Source organism: Podarcis muralis, chromosome 17 (assembly GCF_964188315.1).
Source record: "Podarcis muralis chromosome 17, rPodMur119.hap1.1, whole genome shotgun sequence".
NCBI classification, from domain to species: Eukaryota; Metazoa; Chordata; class Lepidosauria; order Squamata; family Lacertidae; genus Podarcis; species Podarcis muralis.
In genome coordinates this window covers 31,982,106-32,005,859 of record NC_135671.1, presented here as the reverse complement: position 1 = coordinate 32,005,859, position 23,754 = coordinate 31,982,106, and the positions used below count along the sequence as shown (strand labels likewise).

General features: G+C 49.7%; 1 protein-coding gene across 3 annotated transcripts in view; it reads left to right on the top strand.

Moving 5' to 3' along the window:
* The first annotated feature begins 1,234 nt into the window (after positions 1 to 1,234).
* KANK2 (KN motif and ankyrin repeat domains 2) overlaps positions 1,235 to 23,754 on the top strand; it is a 74,094-nt gene continuing 51,574 nt past the window's right edge. The window contains exons 1-2 of one of the 3 annotated variants that reach the window (XM_028711891.2): positions 1,257 to 1,341; positions 1,526 to 1,591. The gene's annotated coding sequence lies outside the window, so the exon portion shown is untranslated. Of the gene's footprint in view, positions 1,592 to 23,754 lie in introns of all 3 variants that reach the window. The other 2 variants (XM_077921701.1, XM_028711890.2) reach the window with 2 other exon arrangements.

Below are 23,754 nucleotides of genomic sequence, written 5' to 3'. Positions count from 1 at the left end.
GGCTCCAGGAGCAGTGGCTGCCAGCCCGGCTAGGCAATCCCTCCACTGTCAGTTGTTGGGAATGACAAGCAGGGCAAGGGCAAAGGCCACAGCTCAGTGGCAAAGCATCTGCCTCACAAGCGGAAGGTGCCAAGTTCAGTGCCGCCAGATCAGAGTCGGGAGGCTCCTGCCAGAAATCCTGGAAAGCTGCTGGCAGTCAGTGCTGGCAATACTGAGGCAGATGGATTCCCCCGATGAGCTGACAGTGTGCTGGTACCAAGGGTTATCCGTGCGACGAGGTCCAAGTCCAGTCCGAGGTCGAGGGTGCGGTATGGAGGCAGTCTGTCAAAGCTGAAGCTGGGTCCAAGGCAGGGAGTCGGGCGAGGTCAGGAACTCTGGCAGAAGAGCAGGACAGGGTGCAGGCAGGAACAGGCTACCAACAATGTTGCTCCCACAACCTGGGACTGGGGCTGGCTGGCTTTTATCTCCCCCGAGGCATAGGGCAGCCGGTCCACATGTGACTCGCCTCTCCTAGCCTGGAGGCAAGCACTCCTCCTGCGGGAACTTAGTTCGCTCTGCCTCTCTGCCCTGAGCCTCTGCAGCTCAGGAGAGGCTGGCGGGTCACCGGACCCAGAGGCAACCTCAGCTTCCTCTGACGGGGCTGAGAGTGGAGCACCTGCAGGCAATGGGTCCTCCATCACCTCAGGAGCCAGAGCAGACTCAGCTGACGCCTGCACCTGAGGATCCAGCACAGGTGAGGACCCTTCAGGCTCAGGCCCCAGCCCCGGCTCAGCTGGTTCTGGAGGCGGGGACTCCTGTGCAGGCTGGGATTCCTCAGGTTCAGCCTCCGAGTCCAAATCCCAGGCCATCACACACAGTCAGTGCGGACAATACTGAGCTAGAACAGTGTTTCCCAAACCTGGCTCTCCACCTGGTTTTTTTTTGGACTACAATTCCCATCATCCCTGACCTCTGGTCCTGCTACCTATGGATGATGGGAGCTGTAGTCCAAAAACAGGTGGGAGACCGAAGTTTGGGAAACACGGAGCTGGAGGGACCCCCGATGGTCTCACGGGGCTCTGCGTTCCCACGAGCGCGCAAACAACCAGGCAGAAGACGACGCCCGGCTGAGATGGACCACTCTGGCCCGATCGGGGCGGCATAAGCAGGCGCCGTCCGTCCGTCCGCACCGCTGGCGGGGCAGCTCCGCTTCTCCTCCTCCTCCTCCTCGCCGCTGCCCTTCCGACGGCGGGGGCGGGGCTTCGGCGGGAGGGGCGGAGCCTAGCGCAGCCCCGGGGACCCCGCTCGGCGGGCGAGGCAGCTTCTCCAGCGCGGAGCCGCCGACGGAGCCGAGAGGAGAAGGTACCTCGGGCGGCTGAGAGGATGCTCCGCTAACCCCGCTACCCCTCGCCCCCTCCCGCTCCGGGGGCGCCGCTCCTCCCCAGGCGCCTCCCCAAACTTCGGCATCTTCTCAACGGCCTTTCCCCCCTCTTTTCTCTCTGCCCCCTTTTCTCTCTCTGCCCCTATCCCGCCCCTCGGACTCTAGGAAGGGACCCCGACAAGGGAAGGCGAGAGACGGGCAGCCCTCGGCCCCGCGCGCGCCTCGCTCCGGGTAAGTCCTGAGGGGACGAAGTTTGCGCCCTCAGTCTCCTCAGCTGGCTTCTTTTATTTCGTTAAGAAAGGGGGGGGGGGTTGCCAATTGCCTCAAAGCCCAGACAAAGCGAAAGACACCCCCCGCACGCGCTGAGGGAAGAAGACGCTACCCAACTCTCCCCCCCCCCCGTTTTAATTTGGTTTAAACCGCTGCTTCTCTCCCCCCCCCCCCCCGCGCGTTCCATGTGTGCGAGGGAAGAAATAGCCGGAGCGAAGGAACAAATGACATCTGTGTAGCTGCCTCTCTCTCTCCCGCCCTCGCTGCCTCGCCCGCCTTTCGGGCGCGGGGGGGGGGGGGTTGGGGGGGTTGGCGTCCAGCTGTTGGCCATTAGCGAGAGCCGCCCTCGCTGGGCTGGCAGGCAGAACTCGGCTTCTCCAAGTTGTTTTTCCGCGCCTCGCCTTCTCTCTCGGCCGCCCACCCCACCCAACTCCTCGCTTGGGGACCTCCGGGGAGGGCAGCTTGGCACCGGAGCGCGCTCTCTGCCCGCAAGAATCGGTGGGGCGGCAGGGACAAACAGGCGGGAGTGGCGGGGCTTGGCACCCGGAGGAGGGAGAAAGGAGGGGAAAGGCCCACTGTCAAATCTCTGGCCAGGATCTGGAGGAATGGGAGGGGGGTGTCGGCTGGGCTCCCCGGAAAATAGCCAGCGGGGCGGACGGGGAGGGCTGGTGCAGAGAGAGAAGCATAATTGAGAACATCTGGATAGCCATCCTGCAGGAAACCAGAGCAGGCTGGCTAGCAGCTCCATATCCCACCTCCAGCAGCCTTGGGAGAGAAGGGCATTCAGCGCCTTTCGAGCAAGTCCTGCTGCCTCCTTGGGGCCCCTGGGCTTGCTGAGCAACAGGAAGCTTGGACCAGGACTTCTGTCTTTATCCAAAGCCCTCTCCAGTTTTTGAGCACTCTCTCCATCTGTCGGCAGAGAGTCTTGCAGGCTGGGTGCAAACCCTTTCCAACTCGAGCTGACACTCAGTCGATCTAAGACACACCAGGTGCGCCCTGTTTCAGACTTGCACTGAAATAGCAAACTACTGGTGGCCTTGACTCTGTAGATCGAGGTGTGACAGACCTGTGGCCCTCCAGGTGTTGCTGGATCCCAGCTCCCATCAGCAGCACCCCCCCCCCCCAGCCAGCATGGCCAGTGGCCAGGAATGGTGAGAACTGGAGTCCAGGAACATGCAGCTGGAACCAGAATTTTCATCTCGGTTGCAGAGGGGACTTTGGTATATTGCAGAGATCCTACGGCAGAGCAAGGGATGCAGTGTGTCTAAAGCAACACTGGAGGATGCCTAACACCCTCATAATACTCTTAGTGTAGAGGCCAGGAAACCCAGAGTCTTTGGGTCTGTGTAAGAGAGTGGTTTTTCTCCTGCTGCAATGTTGCCTCCAGCTATAGTCCTTATGTTGTACCCAATGGAGTGGGTGGTAGTTGCTCACCAACAAAAGCAAAAATAAAGGGGTGCATTTTGGGAAACTTTTTTTGGGGGGGGGTTGCTAAACCTTCCTGTTGTCCTAGTGAACAGAGAGAGGCGTTCGGACATCTTTCAGCTGTTTACAATATTCCAGATCGAGACGATGTAAAATGTCTGTGGGCAGCCTTGAGTCTCCTGGCACAGCCCCTCCCTGGGCTGTTTCTTGGTCACACTAGTGGTTGAGAGAGTGGTTGAGAGAACATTGAGAGAGTTGGGATGGAATGCTAGGAGCTGGCTTCTGGGTCGAGATCCTGCTACAGAACCCTCTCCCACTTGCTTTTGCACAGTTCTGTGAACCCAACGCTACAGAAGCTGCATAAGCATGCACTGCCATTGTTCTATCGCAACCTTATCCTCTGGGTAGCTTTGGAGGCCCTGTTGCAGAAGGAAGCTGTTTGGAGTAATACAGACCTGAAAATGCTCCCCAGTGGAGTTTCATGGTGTGAAGCTAACAGACATGTAAAGCAAGTCTCCCCAGGATACAATCAAGTGTTCACTTGGGAGAGAAGCTTAATGCTGGCAGAAACTATTTTTTAGGGGGTGTAAGGGAAATGCCTCACCCAGGCCTTGTAGAATAGCCCCCCAAAACACTACATTCCTCTTATGCGAAGGAGGGTCTCTTCTTGACTGTAGTGTTGCAATGAAATATTATTGGTTCAGAATGTGCCTCTGCTCTGCTCCACCGGCAGGGAAAGCAAGGCAGGAGGCAGAGAAGACAGACTGACATAGGATATGGGGCTGGGCCAAGCTGCAGGGGGAGCGGGAGAACCAGAGGGTGGGAGCGTACAGATGCGTCACCCCTACAGAACACCCAGATGCTTTGCAAGGGCTGTGGTTTATTGCTCTCGCATGCTGTTATCAAACCGTGGAAACTTGTCCTTTGCAAGTCTCTTGCAAATTGTTTGTTCAAGTGCTAAAATGCCTCCTCGTCGATGTTGCTTCTTGCTGCTGTGAACCTTGCACATGCCTCCAAATAAAGAGTTAAGAGTTACCACGAGTTGGATTTGGAAGAGTATTTCTGTTTGTTGTTTCTGTCCCTTTGCTTGTCTCTGGACATGATACTGTAGGCTTGTATTGTCTTCAGAGGAAGGAGAAAGAGGTAACAGTTGTGGGTGGTGAGTATTGCCTTATTATCCCAAGAAGAAATGAGAAAGAGAGGGAGAGAGATGCATATAAACTTTTAGCCTGTGGGCCAAATTAAGTCTGCCAGTGGTCCTAATTTGGCTTGCACAGTAGTCCGCCCCGCTACACCAACCTGGCATCATATGACAGTCAGATGGGGCAGGAGTACACTCTCAAGAGTTCTTCTGCAAGCGGGCAGGCCTTGCATTTAGTTGACACTTTTCACATTTGGCACCAAACACAAGCCCCCTCGTTGAGAATTCTCCACCAGGGGATCACAGTCAGAGGGCTAGCATTTGATGCGGAATGCAAGCTGGGGCTGCAAAGGAGGAAGAGAGGAATTCAGAGTGTGCTCTCAGAACTTCCTTTAAAGTTGGATCATGTTAGGCTGCCTGTCAAAGTGGTCCATGGAGGATGGGCCAGTTCCCAGTCCAATGTGTCAGCCAGATGCAGTTCTCCAGCTTGGCTCTAACGCTGCTGCTGCTGCTACTGCTGCTGTAGATTTTCAGGAACCAATGGGCAAGAAGTAGGAGAATAGCAAGTCTGGGTTTGTGAGTGTCCTTGAGCCCCCACCCCCACCCCCGGGGAGGAGTAAAACCTGCCACCACCTTGCTTGGTATTTGTTTCAGGCAGGGTCTCTGGCAAGGCGGAGAAGTCTCTTTTCTCAGTCCCAGGACTTAGTGTGTGATGCAAAAAGAGTGGACAGGAAGGGACATTTTTCACTGACACAACTGGGATTCTGGAGCAGGACTCCCAGGACATAAGGTGCAGTTTGCAGAATGCCTGGAATTGAAGGCTCTGATCTCTAGAAAAAAGGTGAAGCAATTGAATGTGTGTGTGTGTCCTCTGAAGCATGCTTTTGGGCTGCGTTGGCGTGGATATCTTTGTGACGCCTGGTGTGATTCTCATTAACTACTTTCCACTCCTGACTCAGACATAGACTTGCTCTGTGGCTTAAGAGCACCTTCTCTCCCTCCCAGCTTCTGAGAAGGGAATAAGCATGGCTGGCTGGCTGCCCTCTGGGCAGCTGTGGGGGTGGACGATTGGCGTATGGAAGTGCCTTCCTTGAAGATAGGAGCAGTGCAGGTGGGATGCACAATGTGCAGTTCCTGGCCAGATAATCACAGTGCCATTGCTGGGAAGTCTTCAAGTAGAGGCTGACGCTCTAGCTCTGAATTCTCTACCTATTTGGACAGGAGTTGGACTAGGTGACCCGCAAAGCTTCCCTCCTCCTCCTATGGTGTTAGCCTGTTAGATATTAGTGGCACAGAGAGTTTTGAGGCATCCTCCTAGTGTCTGGACACATACCTGCAATATCCTTTTGGCCCAATGGCGTGCATCTTAGTGTGGTTCAGGAATGCAGCTGCCTCTGGCTTGGATAATACCTGCCTAGGAGCATTTTGGAGAAGGAAACTGGTCATGCTGCACTTTCAAGGCTGGATCCACCTGTCTCCTTCCAGCTGTTGTTGGGCTTGAACGCCCATCATCCTGGGGTCACTGGCCATGTTTGCTAATACATGGTAGCTGACGTAGCCTCATGCTGAGTTGTGCCCTCCTGGGGACATGGTGACAAAGATGGTGGCTGTGGGGGCTTTCGTGAGAAAGCAGGTATGTCTGGAGCAGTAGTTTGTGTCCTGGCCTCACCCTGTTCTTGTGACCTGCAGATATCCCCTACTGTGTGAGGAGCAGGATCACAGCTGGGGGAGCGGGGGGGCGATGAGCCGATTAGAGAGTGATTAAGAATTAACTAATTAATGGTCTTCTGTGGATGGCTTGAAGGTCTAATTGAGCCTGGCTTATTGGTGGTGACAGGCAGTGGCTATAGAAAGCCCTTTTGCACACACATACGACTGTAAAATGAAGAGGAGGAGGCTTTTGGTTTTTCAGTGTGTGTGCGCTCTTTGTCCTGTGTCTTGTACATTTTGAACCTGGCTATCAGCCACTTGCGACCAAGTGAATATGCCCGGGCACCAGGGTGGCACTTGACATCTCCACAACCTGGAGGTGCATGTCTGGGGATCCTTGGATCTTGACTGTTTTTACACACTAGCAACGTATCCTGTAGAATTCTATCTGCTATATCTTATCTGCACAATCAGAATGGATTTCAGGAACCCAAAAGTCGTATCTGGCCCCAAAATGGCAACTAGGCATTCCATTTTGGCAAATGTAGCCCTGGTTTAAGGAGCCATTTGGCACCTAGCTTTTATATCTAAGTTTCTGACACTACCTTGGTCCCAGAAGCTGTCCTTTTACAGATAGATCTTTGCAGAAAGCAGCCAGTAACAACACAGATTTTGTCCCAACTCCAAATTAGCCAAAGACACAAAGAAGAAATTTTGTGCTGGGGCAGAGGAGTGCAGTGCCTTAACTCACAGCTCTATTGCTTGACTTACTGGATGAATATTCGTATGGACGGGGTTGGAATTCTGGAAGAGAGGGTGCAATAAGGCCAGCCTATCTACTTATTTTAAATGGTTATCTTGGGGTCTTAGGGTCTGTTCACATTACCACCTTAGCGAAGTTGCTCTCGAGGTCTCAGGCATTTCACATCTCTTTCCTCTCTAGATGTTCATGTCAGCACAGCTTCATTAGTGTCAGATTAGTTTCCGTTTGGGTTCACCCCAGGGAGCATCGGCCAGCCGGGATGTCTTTACCCTGTGCAAAGGTGTTCACCCCTTACGCAGAGTTGTATTAGGAACAGCTTAAGAACTCCAGTCGGTTTGAGAAACAACACATCAAATAGTAGTATTTTGAGGCACAATCCATTGTCTCTTGAGACAGACAGATGCCAACAACAGGATACGTGTGCATTTTGGATAGTGCCATGTGAACATGGATTAAAACCCTGCACTGGAAAAGAAATTACTGCATAGGAAACGGGAGTGTGAACACAGCCCAAGTACTTAACACTTGAGTTAGGTTTGTGGAAAACAACAGAAAGAGAGAGCAAGCAAAATATTTAGAAAACTAACTTTCAGTTCATTAATTTTGTTTGAAAGCAAAAGACAGACACACAAGCCCATATTGTCTTTTGTCCCAATTAAATAGACTGCAGCAGACTCCAGAAAATCTCCTATATATATTTTTGGCATATGTTTGTTTGGCTTGTCTCTTGATTAATGCCAAATGAGGGCCTGCAAGGAGCCACAATTTGATGTGGGGCCTCTCTGCTGCTTGAGTTAGAATTCCAGCCCTACATATGGGGATGCAGAGGGCAGGACTATTGGGTGGGAAATGTTATGAGCACCAACTTAGAATTTCATCCTAAGGGGGAGGGAGCAAGACGGTCCTGTAAAAAGCTCACATTCCTCTTGGTTTTAAAGTCCACCCATTCTTAGTTGGCCATTACTCCTCTGGGTGGGTCTGGCTTCCCACCAACAAGTTCTCTGGTATCACTCAGGATTGTCCAGTGGAGAAACAGGCTTGCTCAAGGTGAATTGGGATCAGTTCTGTATGGTCCACCAAAGAAATAGTACCCAGAAACTTAAACCTGAGGGGGCAGCTTCTTTCAGTGGGGACTACTTTTGCTGTCAACACTGGGGGAACTGGGCACCCTCAAAAGGTGATGCAGATGATAGCTGAGCAAATCTCAAGCCAACTCACTTTAATTGTGAACCTTGGAATGCATAGACCACGCTATTATTGATATTGAAGTGAAAGATTGCACTTGGGTTTGAAATTCAAGGGAAGAAGATGGCATGCAGTGTAATGTTTATATTTGATAGAAGCCATGGCCCATATTTTCCCAGTAGTGATGTATGGAAGTGAGAGCTGGACCATAAAGAAGGCTGATCGCCGAAGAATTGATGCTTTTGAATTATGGTGCTGGAGGAGACTCTTGAGAGTCCCATGGACTGCAAGAAGACCAAACCTCTCCATTCTTAAGGAAATCAGCCCTGAGTGCTCACTGGAAGGACAGATCGTGAAGCTGAGGCTCCAATACTTTGGCCACCTCATGAGAAGAGAAGACTCCCTGGAAAAGACCCTGATATTGGGAAAGATGGAGGGCACAAGGAGAAGGGGACGACAGAGGATGAGATGGTTGGATGGTGTTCTTGAAGCTACCAGCCTGAGTTTGAGCAAACTGCGGGAGGCAGTGGAGGACAGAAGTGCCTGGCGTGCTCTGGTCCATGGGGTCACGAAGAGTCGGACACGACTAAACGACTAAACAACAACAACAATGGCCCATATGCGCTTTGAAAATGATTTTGCACCAAGGCGTAGGAAGTCCTGTGCCAACGAACTGCAAATTCAGCACCAAGAAAGTGCTGATTATGTTATCGGGTTAAATGAGAGCAGGCCAACACAAAAATGCAATAGATTCCTTTTGCCTCATGGTTCTCCACTTGGGAACTTTCTTGCAATCTTAATTTGATAGGTTAGCAGGGAGGAAGATCTAGGGAAAGGAGGTTTGGCAAGAGATGTCTACAGACAGGGAATAATCATCTCTTCCCGACTCAGCTGGTTGAGTCTTGAGTCAGAATTCTTCTTCAGCCCAGCATTCCTCAGCTCCTGAGTGGCCTATTGACTTCACAAGAACAGGTGCCTTCTCTCTTGGAGTGATAGCCAATGATCATATCCCACAGCAAAGCAGGATGGAGATGACAAATTCAAGATTGCCTCCCCCCCCCCACCGCAGAGGCAAAAAACCTACATGGTGTGTTTCTTCCACCCTGGTTCTGTTCAGCATTGGACTCTTGTCTGTTGTGATGAATGTCAGTCTCCCCACCCCTGCTGCTGTGTGTTTTTCCACACCAACCTCATGCCCTGGCCTTGCCAAAGTTGCACCCCTCTTCCCTAGGGGGCAGCACCTGTTCCTCTGAAGAGCTGTGCAGAAGGGGCCTAATGCTTTTGCAGAGCTCCAGAAGCAAGCAAGCATTGCCTGCAGGGCAAAAGGTAGCAGCTTTCAGCTCTGTGGGCTGAAGGGGCTCATTGTATAAGGAGGTCTTGGGAGTTCGGCAAGATCACACAATTGGCTCTTTCATGCCAGCTGGAGACTCTTATTAAAAACTAGTCCTTCCTCCTCCTCCTCCTCCTCTCTCCCACCCATCTCCCACACTGCAAGAAAGGTTTGGGGAGTGGCCAGCCAAGCTCAAATGGGCCTTTTCTTTTACACTTCCACTCCTCTTGCCCTGAAGCTAGAAACTTGCTCCTTTCCACTAACACTCCCAGCAAAATGGTTCAGGCCATTGACTTTCCCCTCCCACCCCCGAGAGATGCTTGTGGGCATCCTTCCCTAGTACAAAGGCCTTCCCTTGTCTTGCATGTGTTGTGAGCGTGTAACCAAATGCCCACTTGCCCTTTACAAGCACGACTGCACACTAGGACAGTAGAGAGAGCCCTTAAGGAAAGGCACGGTGTGTTCTCCAGAGGCAGTCCATTAGGATCATTGGCTGCAACACGGGTACCTCTTAGCATTCTTTCACCTCCTCCTCATACCTGTAGTCCTTAGAGGGAAAGGATGGAATTCTTCTCCCCTTCAGTTAATGCTGCAAACTTAGATGTTGTGATTTATCAACTAAGACACAATTTCCAATAGAAGCTTCCCCCACCCCCTATTCAGGTCTCTTCAAAGGCCTGCTGCTGAGATGGCCCATGTGCTTCTCAGAAGGTCGGCGGTTCAAATCCTTGCAACGGGGTGACCTCCCGTTGCACTGTCCCAGCAGTTTGAAGGCACACCAGTGCAAATAGATAAATAGGTACCACTTTGGCAGGAAGGTAAATGGCATTTCTGTGCGCTCTGGTTTCCGTCATGGTGTCCCATTGCACCAGAAGCGGTTTAGTCATGCTGGCCACGTGACCCAGAAAGCTGTCTGTGGACAAACACTGGTTCCCTCGGCCTGAAAGCGAGATGAGCGCCACAACCCCACAGTTGCCTTTAACTGGACGTAACCGTCCAGGGGTCCTTTACCTTCACCATTACTGGATGGAGTTGACTTTTTCTCATTGCTTCCTGAGCAGGCAAGTTGCTGAACACCCTTGCAGCCCTTGGTGACCCAAGGCAGGGAACTCCTCCAGTTGGGTCAACCCTCTACATTGGGACTGTCTTGAAACCAAGCGGCTGCTGGGAGCACAGTAAAAACAAGGGCCACATGAGACAACGTTCATGTGATTGGTGCGAATGCTTTTTTTATATGTCAGCAGCAGGTGTGGGGTTCTTCCGGATTGGGACCCCGGCGGGAGGGTCAGGCAGGCAGGGAAGCTTTAAGCCTTTGCAACCCCAGTCAGTGCAGAGGTCTCCATACCAGCTTTTCTCTTTTAAAAATGCACCAATCGTGTGGATGGTGTCCCGTTTAGCTTGGCCCAAGGAGCAAAGCACCACCTGGCCATCCTCATGTTCACTGTGCACTGCCCTGACTTTCAACTGCGCGCTCTTCCTGAATGGCATAAAATGAACAGGTGGGCTGGACAGAAAATCTTTATAGAGTTTTTGCGCTTTCCCCTTGTTTCGTTTCCGGAGAGAGGCAGTGGCTTGGAATTCACAGTGCACCCTGTTTCTGGTCCCCATGGCTGGTGCAAAGGAAGAGGGAGAAAAAGGAAGAAAAGGGAGCAGACAGGGGCTTCATCTAATGTCCCCCAGAAGCGACTGGTCTTCACCAAAGCTGGGCAGCAGGGCAGATTCCTCTCTAAGCACCCTCCAGCCCACCTTGAGGCCCCTGTCCCAGGTCAAGGTGGGAGGGTCTAGAGGGTGCTTGTTGCTGCCTTGACAATTGTCCTGGGTGACCTCCATTGTCCTGAATGTTATTTGCCGAGGAACAAAACTGGCTCCCGGCCCTGACTCTCAGTTTGCCCTTAATCCTTAGAGATTAGAAGAGGAGCAGTGGAGAATCTCCCTTGCTCTGCCCTTCTTTGCCTCTTCCATGCTCTCTGGCTTTCAGTTGTGACCTGGATAGGCTATCTTGGAGGCATATGCCTGGTTGTGAGCAGGCAAACTGTCCACAGATTGCATTTTCATTAAAAATGCTAAGCGGAGGTTCTTATATCTCCGTCACCTCACTCCAGATTGGCATCCAGGAAATAGAATTTCCTCCCCCAGCCTCTGCAGGTTAGGGAGGGCTGAAGGGTTCTTTTTCAAATGCACAATGCCAGATTCAGCTGCATCTTGGCACCGACTGATGGACCTGGTTATGAACCAGCAGCACCCGCCTGCCAGCCAGCTATGAAGTCCCAGTCCAAGTGGACCGCCCCCCCCCCCTGCCATCATACTATCTGAGTGGAAGAAGCTGATCCAGAAAGGCAGGCTTCCAGGGGGACCCACCCAGCTGCTGAGCTTCCAGGTCTTGCAGGCAGGACCTAATTGGATCCTTGTGTGCTTGGCAGCCGGACGGGAGCTGTCTTAAAGGGGCCACTGCACCTGGGGGAGGAAGGGGAGAAGGATCGGAAGACAGGAGTTTGTCAGATCAGGGGGGCGGAAAGGAGGCAGGTTGTGCTGGGGAGGAGGGGCTAGAACACATTCTCCCTGGCTCTCTCTTCGCCATTTCAGATTCACGGCTCACCCAGACTTCATTTTGTGCTGCGCTTCCAGGAATGGGTCTATGCTTTAAAGCTCTGGGTCCAGGCAATTTCCCCCCACTCTGAAGCTTTCCCCAGAAAAACCCACTCTTTACCACTGAATTGGAGCAAATGGCAATCAGTGGAAGCTGTGAATTGCCATTTGTTCCGATTCAGCATGAAAGAGTGGAAAGGGGAAAGTGACAGGTAAAAAGAAATGTGCTTGGACGTGGAGCTTTAAAGAATGGACCTGTGCCTGGAAATCGCAGGGCAAAAGCTAAGTGTGGATGAGCCCTCAGTAGAATCATAGAATTGCATAGTTGGAAGGTACCCCAAGGGTCATCTAGTCCAACCAACCCCCTGCAATGCAGCTAAAGCACCCATGACAGATGGCCATCCAACCTTTCCTTAAAAACCTCCAAGGAAGGAGGGAGGTGGAAGACTATTGGGGAAAAAGGAAAGGAAAAAAGGATGGCTGCTTCAAGAAGAGTTGGGGGTGTGCCTTATAATAAATGAGCTGTGTTCATAACATTACCATGAGCAATCTCTCGTTAAAGCAAAGGGATGTCTGTCTTTAGCACGTCTACCCAGTATACTGCCCCCATTTTAATGGTTTTAGACAACAGATGACAGAGGAATTGTGGTTCTGTGAGAGCTGAAAGTGGTTTAAGCAAAGCATCGGCCCCAAACATAATGATGGAAGTTGTTTACTAAAGGCAAAAACAAGACGAGTGTAGCACCAGAGTCATCCCCATTTCAAGTCAGCTTCAACTCTTTGGAGGTGGTGAGTAATACAGCCTCATAGTGTTGAACCAGTGAGCTGGTTGGACCCTCCTGGTAATTCTGAAGAATAAGCATTCCCCACCCACCCCAAATCGTGCTCTGGAAGCATGCCTCTTGATGCGCCCAGTTTCTGCTTCCATGTGATGAGAGGCAGGATGAGCAAGCAGAAGGGCAAAGCCATTCGAGGTTGCACATATGGCTGGATCTCTTGGCCAAAGCTTAGGTCCCACAGCCCAGCCCCCTCCCCACAAATGAGTGGGAAGACAAGAAACTGTGCAATTGATAAACAAAGTAACACCCATGTCTGTCTAACCCCATATCTCCCAAAGACCATTAAGTCCAGGGTGCAAAATTAACTACCATATCTTTCCGTGTTTAACATGCCCCTGTGTATAAAACACCCCCTATTTTGGGGGACTCAAAATTAAGAAAAGTTGTTGAGTTTTTTCGGGGGAGGATTGTTAAAAATCGCTCAGCCACCAGACCAACAAGGCTGCTTGCATGTGTCGCAAATACAATCTATCCACTCACCGACAGGAGCAGCAAATCGCCCACCCTATTGCCGCAACGACAGCAAATCAGCACCAGCCCTTGCCGCAACCACAAATAAAAACTCCGACTAGTGGCAGCAACCAATCACACATCCCCACAATGCACTATCCATGTATAAGACGACCTCCAATTTTTAACATGATTTTTGAATAAAACCTTATACAAAGAAAAGTATGGTAATTGTACCACTGAAGCTGGGGGGGGGGGGGAGTGGGGCAGGAAAATGCCCACTGGGCATGTAATTCATGCAAACAATTCCAAGTACGGATCCCAAATTATTCTCTTTGTGCCGCCCGCCAAAGATAGCTCTTTCATATGCTGCAATGGTAGGTAAGTCTTCCGACCGCTGAGCAATCAGTGGAGACATAGGTTCTTCCCAGAAGCCTCTTGGCCACCAACAGGGTGTGCATAGTCCACTTAAGTTGCCCTAATGCCAAGGCCCACAGAGTTGGAATATAACTTGAGCATCCAATAAATTTAGGTATTTTCCCAGGACCAAACTAATGCGGAGAATGGCTTCCATCCAAAACAGTGCCACTATAGGGCATGACCAGATTGTATGTTTCAGCGCCACACCTTGTGTGCCATAATGCTAGCAAGTGTCTGTTGGTGCAAGACATTCCTGACGAAGACAAGTTTTTGCTGCATTAAAGGTAAAGGGACCCCTGACCATTAGGTCCAGTCGTGGTCAACTCTGGGGTTGCAGTGCTCATCTCACTTTATTGGCCGAGGGAGCCAGCATATAGCTTCCAGGTCATGTGGCCAGCATGACTAAGCCACCAGAGCAGCGCACGGAGACGCCGTTTACCTTCCCGCCAGAGTGGTACCTATTTATCTACTTGCACTTTGATGTGCTTTTGAACTGCTAGGTTGGCAGGAGCAGGGACCGAGCAACAGGAGCTCACCCTGTCATGGGGATTCGAACCGCTGACCTTCTGATCGGCAAGGCTCTGTGGTTTAACCCACAGCGCCACCCACTGAGCACAACCTTACAGAGGCTGACATAGTTTGCCATTGTCTCAAGCATTCAAGGCAATCCAGTTCTTTGTTCCGGTCCTCCCTCGGCCAGATTTATATGTCTGAGTGCAACCAGTTTTTGTAATAGATCCAAGCCTGGTGATTGCAATTAGATCCATCCCAAATCTTTTCCAAGTGGTATCTGCATGGAGGGAAGGGGAGGAAGTAGCTGTCATTCCTAGTTAGAGCATTGGACAGGATTTCCCTGGAACTTATCCAGCTAGAAAGATAGACATTGGACTTTTGGAGGTCATTTGGTCACTTCTGATGAGGCCTGGATATGTTCTTGACCCCCCAGCTATAGTCTAACCATGCTGACTGCACACCATAGAAAGTGTCCATCAGTGTTTAGACTCACTTTTCACTTGAAAATGGTTTGGAGGCACTGGGCTGCCTTCTGTTGGAGGCTTTTGGAGGGTTGGAAAGTGGAATGCCTTTCGTTTGACCAATAGGGTTCTTAATACTTATTCTCCTTCAGGCTCTGGTTTGGTATGGAGGGGGGTCAGATCAAACTGGTGGGTATTCTTGCTCAGGTATATAATGATAGCACTCTGTGTACCTCTCTTTTAATTCTCAGGGAAGTTATTGTACTGAAAAGAGATTTGCACGCATACACAAGCATCCCAAGAGCATTATCAGTTGCATGGAAGTGATGATAATGTGCAGTAATGAATATAATATGGAAAAGAAAGCTCACAAGACAAAGGCACAGGCTTGAAGCAACATTAGGCAGGCAGGCAAGCGGGCAGGATTGCATCTGACCAGCTCAGCTCCACTAAGTCTCACGGCGTCTCATAGAAGGAAGCAGCAATTGTGAGTTTTGTCCTGTTCCTCAGGTTTCAGGGATTGTGTACAGATCCAGAGTTTGCTTAGGAATATCATTCTTGCTCTTGCTTGAGCTAACTTGGTGCTGTTGCTGGGAGAGAGGTTGCTTGCCTAAGAGATAATCCCTGCTTTCCCAGCCAGAGTTTATGTGACTAAGGACTCAGCTATACAGCTGCAAATAAAACGTTTTGTGTGTGTTTTAAGTGCAATATACAATGTGACACTAGGTGGTGATGTTGAGCCTTATGGAAAATTCAATTTATTTTTAAAAATGCTTAAAAAAAACTTTTTCAGAATAGTTTTTATATGTGTGTAGATTCCACCTAAGACTTAGCATGCTCACCTCTTTTTTTTTATTTAGAATCGCTTCTGATGCTGCTCACAGAGCCATAAAAGCATTATCAAGCAAAACTCAGTTACGATGATATAAAATTTACACAGCAGAGCACAGAATCAATTCAGAGCAACAAAAAGCATCAGGATCAATAAGTGCTCACTGGATTAAAACCAGAGTAGGTAACATTTATGGAATCTGGGCAAAACAGAAAGGTCTTCTTCACCTGGCCCTGGAGAGACACCCTAAATTTGGAACTGGGTGAACCTCCAGGGGGGGAATCCAATGAAAAAGTCTAAATTAGAAAGTGTGGGGATATGTATGCAGAAGCAAGGGAGCCCTATAGAAGAAGTGAAGGCTATTTGGGTGGAGCAAAGTGCCATTTATTTGTGCTTTTATGGTTTTTATATAGCGATTTTTTATTAAAAACCCTCAAAGTGGTTTACCAAAAAATCCAATTTCAATACAACTGAAAAATAAAATAAAAGCATATATTTATAATAAAACAAGGGATAAAAAAGTCATTAAGGAAATAAAAATGGGATATATGCATTCTATCCGACAATCTCTGAATTCATGACTGCATTTCTGTATTCTGGTTTGTCATTTTTTTACTCGTTCAGCAGCTCTGTAATGCTGTTTTCTCTGTTGCTTAATTGGTTATGTATAAAGCTATGCATTTCTTATGCAGCAAATGAAAAGTTACCAGGAGAGTGGGGAAGTAAGGGATTGGGGGAGGACAGCAACTGAATAAAGCCAGCTGCAATCTAGATCAGGGGTCAGCAAACGTTTTCAGCAGGGGGCCGGTCCACTGTCCCTCAGACCTTGTGGGGGGCCGGACTATATTTTTTGGGGGCGGGGGGAGATACAGGAGCACCACGAGCCCCAGTGGCTGCTTACCTGTGTCTTGCAAGCGGCAGGGGCTGGCAGCGACAGCAGAATGATGAGTGGTGTGTGAAAGGGCTCTGGAGAGGGGCTGCTTAAAATGGCAGCCGCTTGAGCGCTGCTGCTGCTGGCACCAACAAAGCCCTGCTCCCTTCCTCCTCTAGGCAGGGCGAGGAGAAGCCAGGAGGAGGGAGGGAGGGAGGAGGCGCCGCCACCGTGTGAGGGAGAGGGAAGAATGTGTGTGCTGGCGATCCATGCGATGATTCCCAGACCGTCCGTGGGCCGTATCCAGAAGGTAATTGGGCCTGATCTGGTCCACGGACCTTAGTTTGCTTATCCATGATCTATATCTTTTAAAGTCTTTAGTCTTCTTCTGAAAGAGCAGGGCAGCTCTATCTAGTAAACCTCCCTGGAGAGACTAATCTTGTGGTGAGTTAGCCACTCACTAGAACTTACCAGGCTGCAGGGAGGGGAGATGGACCTGGATGAGGCCCACCTCTGGTGAACTTGGTGTACAGGCACTGTCGTGTGGGTGAGTGTTCCTTGAAGTCCCAGCTTCCCAAGTCATTAGTGACTTTAAAGGTAAGCATCAGCTCTTTGAATTCTGCTCAGAAGCAAACTGGCAGCCAGGGGAGCAGTTCATCAGTAGTAGTAGTAACAACAAAAACAACAATTATTATCATTATTATTATTTTATTTATACCCCGCCCATCTGGCTGGTTTCCCCAGCCACTCTGGGCAGCTCCCAACAGAATATGAAAAACAAAATAAAACATCAAACATTAAAAACTTCCCTAAACAGGGCTGCCTTCAGATGTCTTCTAAAAGTCAGATAGTTGTTTATTTCCTTCACATCTGAAGGGAGGGCGTTCCACAGGGTGGGTGCCACCACCGAGAAGGCCCTCTGCCTGGTTCCCTGTAACCTCACTTCTTGCAGTGAGGGAACCGCCAGAAGGTCCTCAGAGCTGGACCTCAGTGTCTGGGCTGAACGATGGGGGTGGAGACGCTCTTTCGGGTATACTGGGCCGAGGCCGAAGCTGGTGAGCTGTTTTAAAACGGGTTCCTGTTGACTGGTCCCAGTTACTATCCCAGAGCTGTGTTTTTGAATAACATGAGTAGTCTTCAAAGGCAGCCTTGCACATTATATACTTAGAATGGTTGAGTCTAGAGGATGTCAAAGTACCGAGAACTATGGCTAGGCATTTCAATCCAGGAGGGGTCATAGCTGGCACATGAGCCTTGGATGCTGAAAGCTGCGGCATACCATGCTTGGGGTACCAAGGAGACACAAGTGGATCCCTTGGCAGTCCCAGACTGTGAGCCTGATTCTCTAGGTGGAAACGCAGCTGGTGCTGTGGTCTAAACCACTGAGCCTCTTGGCCTTGCCGATCAGAGGGTTGGCAGTTCGAATCTCCACAACGGGGTGAGCTCCTGTTCCTCTGTCCCAGCTCCTGCCAACCCAGCAGTTTGAAAGCACTCCAGTGCAAGTAGATACAGTGGTGCCTCACAAGACGGAAATAATACGTTCCGCGAGTCTCTTCGTCTAGCGGTTTCTTCGTCTTGCAAAGCAACCCTATTAGCGTCTTAGTGGATTAGCGCTATTAGCGGTTTAGCGGCTATTAAAGGCTTAGCGGCTTAGCGGCTAAAAGGCTATTAGCGGTTTAGCGGCTTAGAAAAGGGGGGGGGAGCGGGAAAAAATCGCAAGACTCACAAGACGTTTTCGTCTTGCGAAGCAAGCCCATAGGGAAAATTGTCTTGCGAAGCAACTCAAAAACGGAAAGCCCTTTCGTCTAGAGGGTTTTTCGTCTTGCGAGGCATTCGTCTTGCGGGGCACCACTGTAAACCGCTGTGGCAGGAAGGTAAACTGCGTTTCTGTGCGCTCTGGTTTCCGTCACGGTGTTCTGCTGTGCCAGAAGTGGTTTAGTCCTGCTGGCCACAGGACCCGGAAAGCTGTCTGTGGACAAACACCGGCTCCCTCGGCCTGAAAGCGAAATGAGCACAGCAACCCCATAGTCACCTTTGACTGGACTTAACCGTCCAGAGGTCCTTTACCTTTTTTTACCTAGGTAGAATGCAACCCCATCCAGAACAGGTTGAGCATTCCCTCCCTGGTCACACAAACCACCCATCTGTAGCTTGTCTCTTTTGGCAGGATTGAGTTTCAGTCTACTGGCTCTTCCACAGCCCATGACTCACCCAAAGCAGCATGACTGCAACCACATGTTGATTTGGCCTCGAATGCCGGAGCAAGTCAGCAACACCATTAGCTTGCTGGATATATTCAAGGAGAAGTTATGGGTGTGTCAATATCACCCCCACCCTTACTATCGTGGAATCATTTGATCCCAGTGAAAGAGAGGGTGGGGATATTCAATGACTTCCAGGGGGGGGGGGGCAAGCAAATCTTTAAAATGCTTAGTTTGCCTTAAATATGAGGGGTTTTGTTTTGCCCCCACCCCCACCATTGTTTTGCCATTGCTTCAGGTCAATGCTGGGCAGATCCTGACCACACTCTTTTCCTGGGACAGAATGACTCTGTTGTCACGGCACAGCAGCCTCACTGGGACATGTGCTACACAATGGCTTAAAAGAAGAAAAGTTTCTGCCACCTCATATTTACGGAAAGCCAGACATTATTTAAATTAAACATCCCCCCACCACACTGCTACTACCGTCCTTTGGGGAGTGTTTTCACCTATGAAACTTCCAAAAATTCAGCAGGTCTAAATATTTTGGCTCAGGGCTGAAAGAATTCCATCTTGCCTACAATCCGACGGTAACTTCCAATGCTGGAATCTAGGGATGCAGTTCCTTTAGATTTATGATGAGAAATTGTAATAACCTGCAGTTTCATAAGAGCAGGGGTCAGGAAACTTTTTCAGCCGTGGTCCGGTCCACCGTCCCTCAGACCATGTGGTGGGCCGGACTATATTTTGAGGAAAAAAATTTGAACGAATTCCTATGCATTTTAAATTCCAGAGATGCATTTTAAACAAAAGGACACATTCTACTCATGTAAAAACACGCTGATTCCTGGACTGTCCGCAGGCCGGATTGAGAAGGCGATTGGGCCGCATCTGGCCCCCGGGCCTTAGGTTGCCTACCCCTGCTTGAGAGTGTACAGTGGTACCTCTGGATGTGAACAGAATCCGTTCTGGAGCCCTGTTCACATCCTGAAGCAAACGCAACCCAGGGTCGTGCCAGGGTCGCGATTTGCCGCTTCCGAGGTATGACTGTATATTTAAAGAAGATGAATAAATGAGCAAATTAAGTTAATTTGGATGTGCAGAAGATACTGAAAATAAGAAACCACAGAAAGGGGCGGGGGGAGGAAGCCAAGTTTTGAAATGTCAAAATGATTGTAAAATCAGTGAAATGTCTAAATCTGAAAAGTATATTTAAAAAAAAGGATTTCTGATGAGAACTGGTCTCACCACTGAGAGAAAATTCAGTGCTGGAGAGAGGAATATTGGCATGAGATGAGGGGGAGTCAGGCAGGTTTCCATCCAATTTCTTCTCCCCAGTGCTGCTTGTGCAAGCGTCTTCACTGTATGTGCTGGCTGTGCATCATGTAAGCAAGACACTGATTCCCCACCCCACTGTTGAAGGAGAAGCTGGCAAAGGCCGGGGAATAGGCACCACGGAATGTCCCATACCTGCCCTTCAGCTCTGAGAAACAGAAGGGGACTGGGTGGGGAGGATTCCACAGCTGCATCGCCCACACACTGTAACAATCAGCGCACCATGTGTGTTGATGTTCTGCCCAGCCAAGGCCCTCTGCCATTCCCCTTTGCCCACCGCTACCAGCTGCTTCCTGTCCTGGGAGACTTTTAACTGCAAAGAGGGAGGGCTGGGGCTGGGTGCTTCAGCCCCCTTACACACTGGGAGACATTTAAGAGCCGCATTTTGAGGTGGTGAGAAAGTGACTCTTGAGCAGAGGGCTTTAACATAGAAACAAATGCCCAGCCTCTTAACAGAGCAATGCTGAGTCTGGCTGCTAATCTCTCCCCCCCCCCCCTTTCCTCCTTCTTTTTTAAGTGAACATCTTTATCGAAAGTTCAAAAAGCACATAATTATATGTGCACTAAACATGGCGTGACGTAAATAAAAGAGAGAAAAAGAGAAACAGAAACAGAACCTGTGTAGAAGGGGGGAAGGGAGGAGGGAAACCCCCCCCCCAAAAAACTGTATATTTTACTTCACCAGATCTTAACCCAGGGATCAGCAAACTTTTTTAGCAGTTCCTTTAGATTTATGATGAGAAATTGTAATGACCTGCAGTTTCATAAGAGCAGGGGTCAGGAACCTTTTTCAGCCGTGGTCCGGTCCACCGTCCCTTAGACCTTGTGGGAGGCCGGACTATATATTTTTTGGGAGGGGGGGTGGAATGAACAAATTCCTATGCAACACAAATAACCCAGAGATGCATTTTAAATAAAAGGATACATTCTACTCATGTAAAAACACGCTGATTCCGGGACCATCCGCGGGCCAGATTTAGAAGGTGATTGGGCCGGATCTGGCCCCCGGGCCTTAGTTTGCCTACCCACATCTGTATTTTGCTCTGTAAATGTAAGGTTGTTCCGAACAGTTCTGTTGATGTTTTCAGTTACCTTCTGATCTTTTGCCCCCCCCCCTTTCCTGATGGCTCACCCACCTTCTTGCTCAAGTCCAACCTGTCCAAGTTTCCGGAGCTTTGTAAGCAATAAAGGGTGACCTTCTTTCACGCTGCCTTCCCAGGTTCGGGGCCCAGACTGCCATTGGAGAACTATAGGGCCCATTCAAGACACCAGCTGGGGGTATGTACAACAGCAAACGTCAGCTTACAGGGTAAAAAAGGTATGATAAGCAATGGCAGAGATGATTAGCATAGCTGGGTTTGTGCCTTTTGCCCAGTGGGCTGCCCCGTGAGAGCTGTTCAGGAAGCAGCTGCCCGTATCCTGAGCCTCCAGGGACCTCTTAAGGAGTGCTTTCCTTGCCTCTGGAGTGGGGCTGAGTGAGTGACTCATTCCACTGGCCTCTCCAAAGGCTGCTTAGCCTGCCTGTTCATCCCCTCCCAACATTTCGTAGAACAAGATGCATATTTTAAGATTGTTTTGGATTAGCTGTTCTGGAAAGCGGAAAGCAAGCTTGAAAACACAATGCAAAAAGAAGGCATTTTGGCTGCAGCCAAAAGATCAAATTGTGTTGGCTGTTGCAATTATGTCTTTGTCCTTCCTCCAAAGAACTTGGGGGGGGGGGGAGCGACGTCAGCAACGCAGGGGGTTTATCCCATTTTAATCCTTACAATGGATGAGTGACTTGCCAAAGGTCATCTAGGAAGCTTTAGGGCTGAGCCTAGGATTTGAATTCGGCTCTCCTTGGTTAAAGGCTAAACATTCTGCTCACTACTCTACTGCTTTCAAAGTTTACACTTACCTGCCCCTCCCCAAAACGCCTAAAGACATATTGAAGTGTCTTAGACCTGCATCCTCCTCACACTAAATTCCACGACGATTGTCTCCTAATCGCATCTGTCATTTTTGCCAGTTCGAGATATTCAAATAATTTATCCTGCCATTCCTTTTTTGTTGGTACTATTTCACTTTTCCAATTTCTAGCAATTAATATTCTTGCTGCCGTTGTAGCATAATACAATAACTTGAGGTGTAAAAGCCCCTTCTCCTCCCATCTCATGGAGTCTATTTTTTACATGGAAAAAAGATGGCTGCAATTACATCGGCATTGAGCCTGCCTTCCCACCTCATGCTCTGTTGTCTGAGGAACTTTCCTCCCAGCTCTGATACTGGAAGTAAGGGGTGTGGGGTTTTTTTTTGGGGGGGGGGGAGTGGAATTCTGGAGACAGACCACAGGAGAGGAGGTTTTGTCTTTGCTCACCTGTGTGCAGCTTTTGATGTGAAAATTAAGGCACACGTGCATCCAGATACATTTTAGCATGAATGAGACAGATGTGAGAAATGCAAACATGGCTGTCCCCATCATTCTCCTTTGGCCCTGCCCTACCCCACCAGGGAACCTTGTACAGTGGTACCTCGGGTTACATACGCTTCAGGTTACACACTCCGCTAACCCAGAAATAGTGCTTCAGGTTAAGAACTTTGCTTCAGGATAAGAACAGAAATCGGGCTCCAGCGGCGCGGTGGCAGCAGGAGGCCCCATTAGCTAAAGTGGTGCTTCAGGTTAAGAACAGTTTCAGGTTAAGAACGGACCTCTGGAACGAATTAAGTACTTAACCCGAGATACCACTGTATTGCGCTGGAGAAAGAGAAAATGTTTTGCTGCTCCCACTCTCATCCATAAACTGTGATTCCATTGTTATCCAGAATCATGTTCATGAGAGTGTGGAAGATGCACAATTACTAAATGAGCAATTTCAGAACAGCAACGATATTATGCACACCGGAGAGGGTCCGCTCTCCCCCCTCCGCTTTCTGACATCTTCCACAAAGGATTTTCCCCCTTTTTTGACATCTTGTATGTGCATCAGTTCACAAACGTGGCTGGGTTTGCTATTTTGGATAGTAAGGACAGGCGACATGTGACGTTTGTCATGCCATTTGCCTCTGAGCGCAGGCTTTTCCTTTCACGAATTGCCTGTGTGGGGACCTGATCTGAATTTAGTGGGAGCTTCCTCTCCCCCACTGCAAATTGCAGGCCAGGGGGTCTGAGAGCAGACTGCAGAGGCTAGGCAGATTATGTTGGGGATGTCTTAGCTGTCTTCAGGACCCAGAGTTGTGGACAGGTCAGCAATAAAACACCTGGTGCCCGAAAAGCTAACTGTTTATTCAAAGAAGCCAAAATACCACAGGCCTAGTGATCACTGCAACTCTTCCCAGTTGGTCTTGCATCAGTGAGGCAGTTGTGAGGATCGAAGGTCCCTACCTTCCCACTGCTCTCTAATTCCTCTCTATGTTCTGGGAGACCAAGCAGGAGGCAAGCTGGTCACAGCGGAAGGAGGAAATTCCTTGGCTTCTTCAGTAGCCTGCTTCCACTTCTGCCTCCAATTCTGGACTGCTTTCTGCCACAGCCTCTTCCTGCTCACTAAACCCTGTTACCTATTCAGTTGCATTTTTTATGATGTCTGCCACACTGTTCTCTCTCTCCCTTCCCACCCCCCCACCCCAGTTCCAAATATGTGTGTACGTGAGCCAGTGTGGTGTAGTGGTTAAGAGCGGTAGATTCGTAATCTGGTGAACCGGGTTCGCGTCTCCGCTCCTCCACATGCAGCTGCTGGGTGACCTTGGGTTAGTCACACTTCTCTGAAGTCTCTCTGCCTCACTCACCTCACAGAGTGTTTGTTGTGGAGGAGGAAGGGAAAGGAGAATGTTAGCCGCTTTGAGACTCCTTCGGGTAGTGATAAAGCGGGATATCAAATCCAAACTACTACTACTACTACTACTACTACTACTCCTCTTCTTCTTCTTCTTCTTCTTCTTCTTCTTCTTCTTCTTCTTCTTCTTCTTCTTCTTCTTCTTCTTCTTCTTCTTCCCTTGCATGTGTGTATTTGAAACACAGAATCAAGCAGTGTTTGTGGCTGATTTAAAACAAAAACAAATGGCTGGATGGGCAAGAGTTGAGTGTTTATACCCCCCTACCTACTTGTCTACTCCAAATCGCTCCCTTCCAAAGCAGCTTTTATCTAG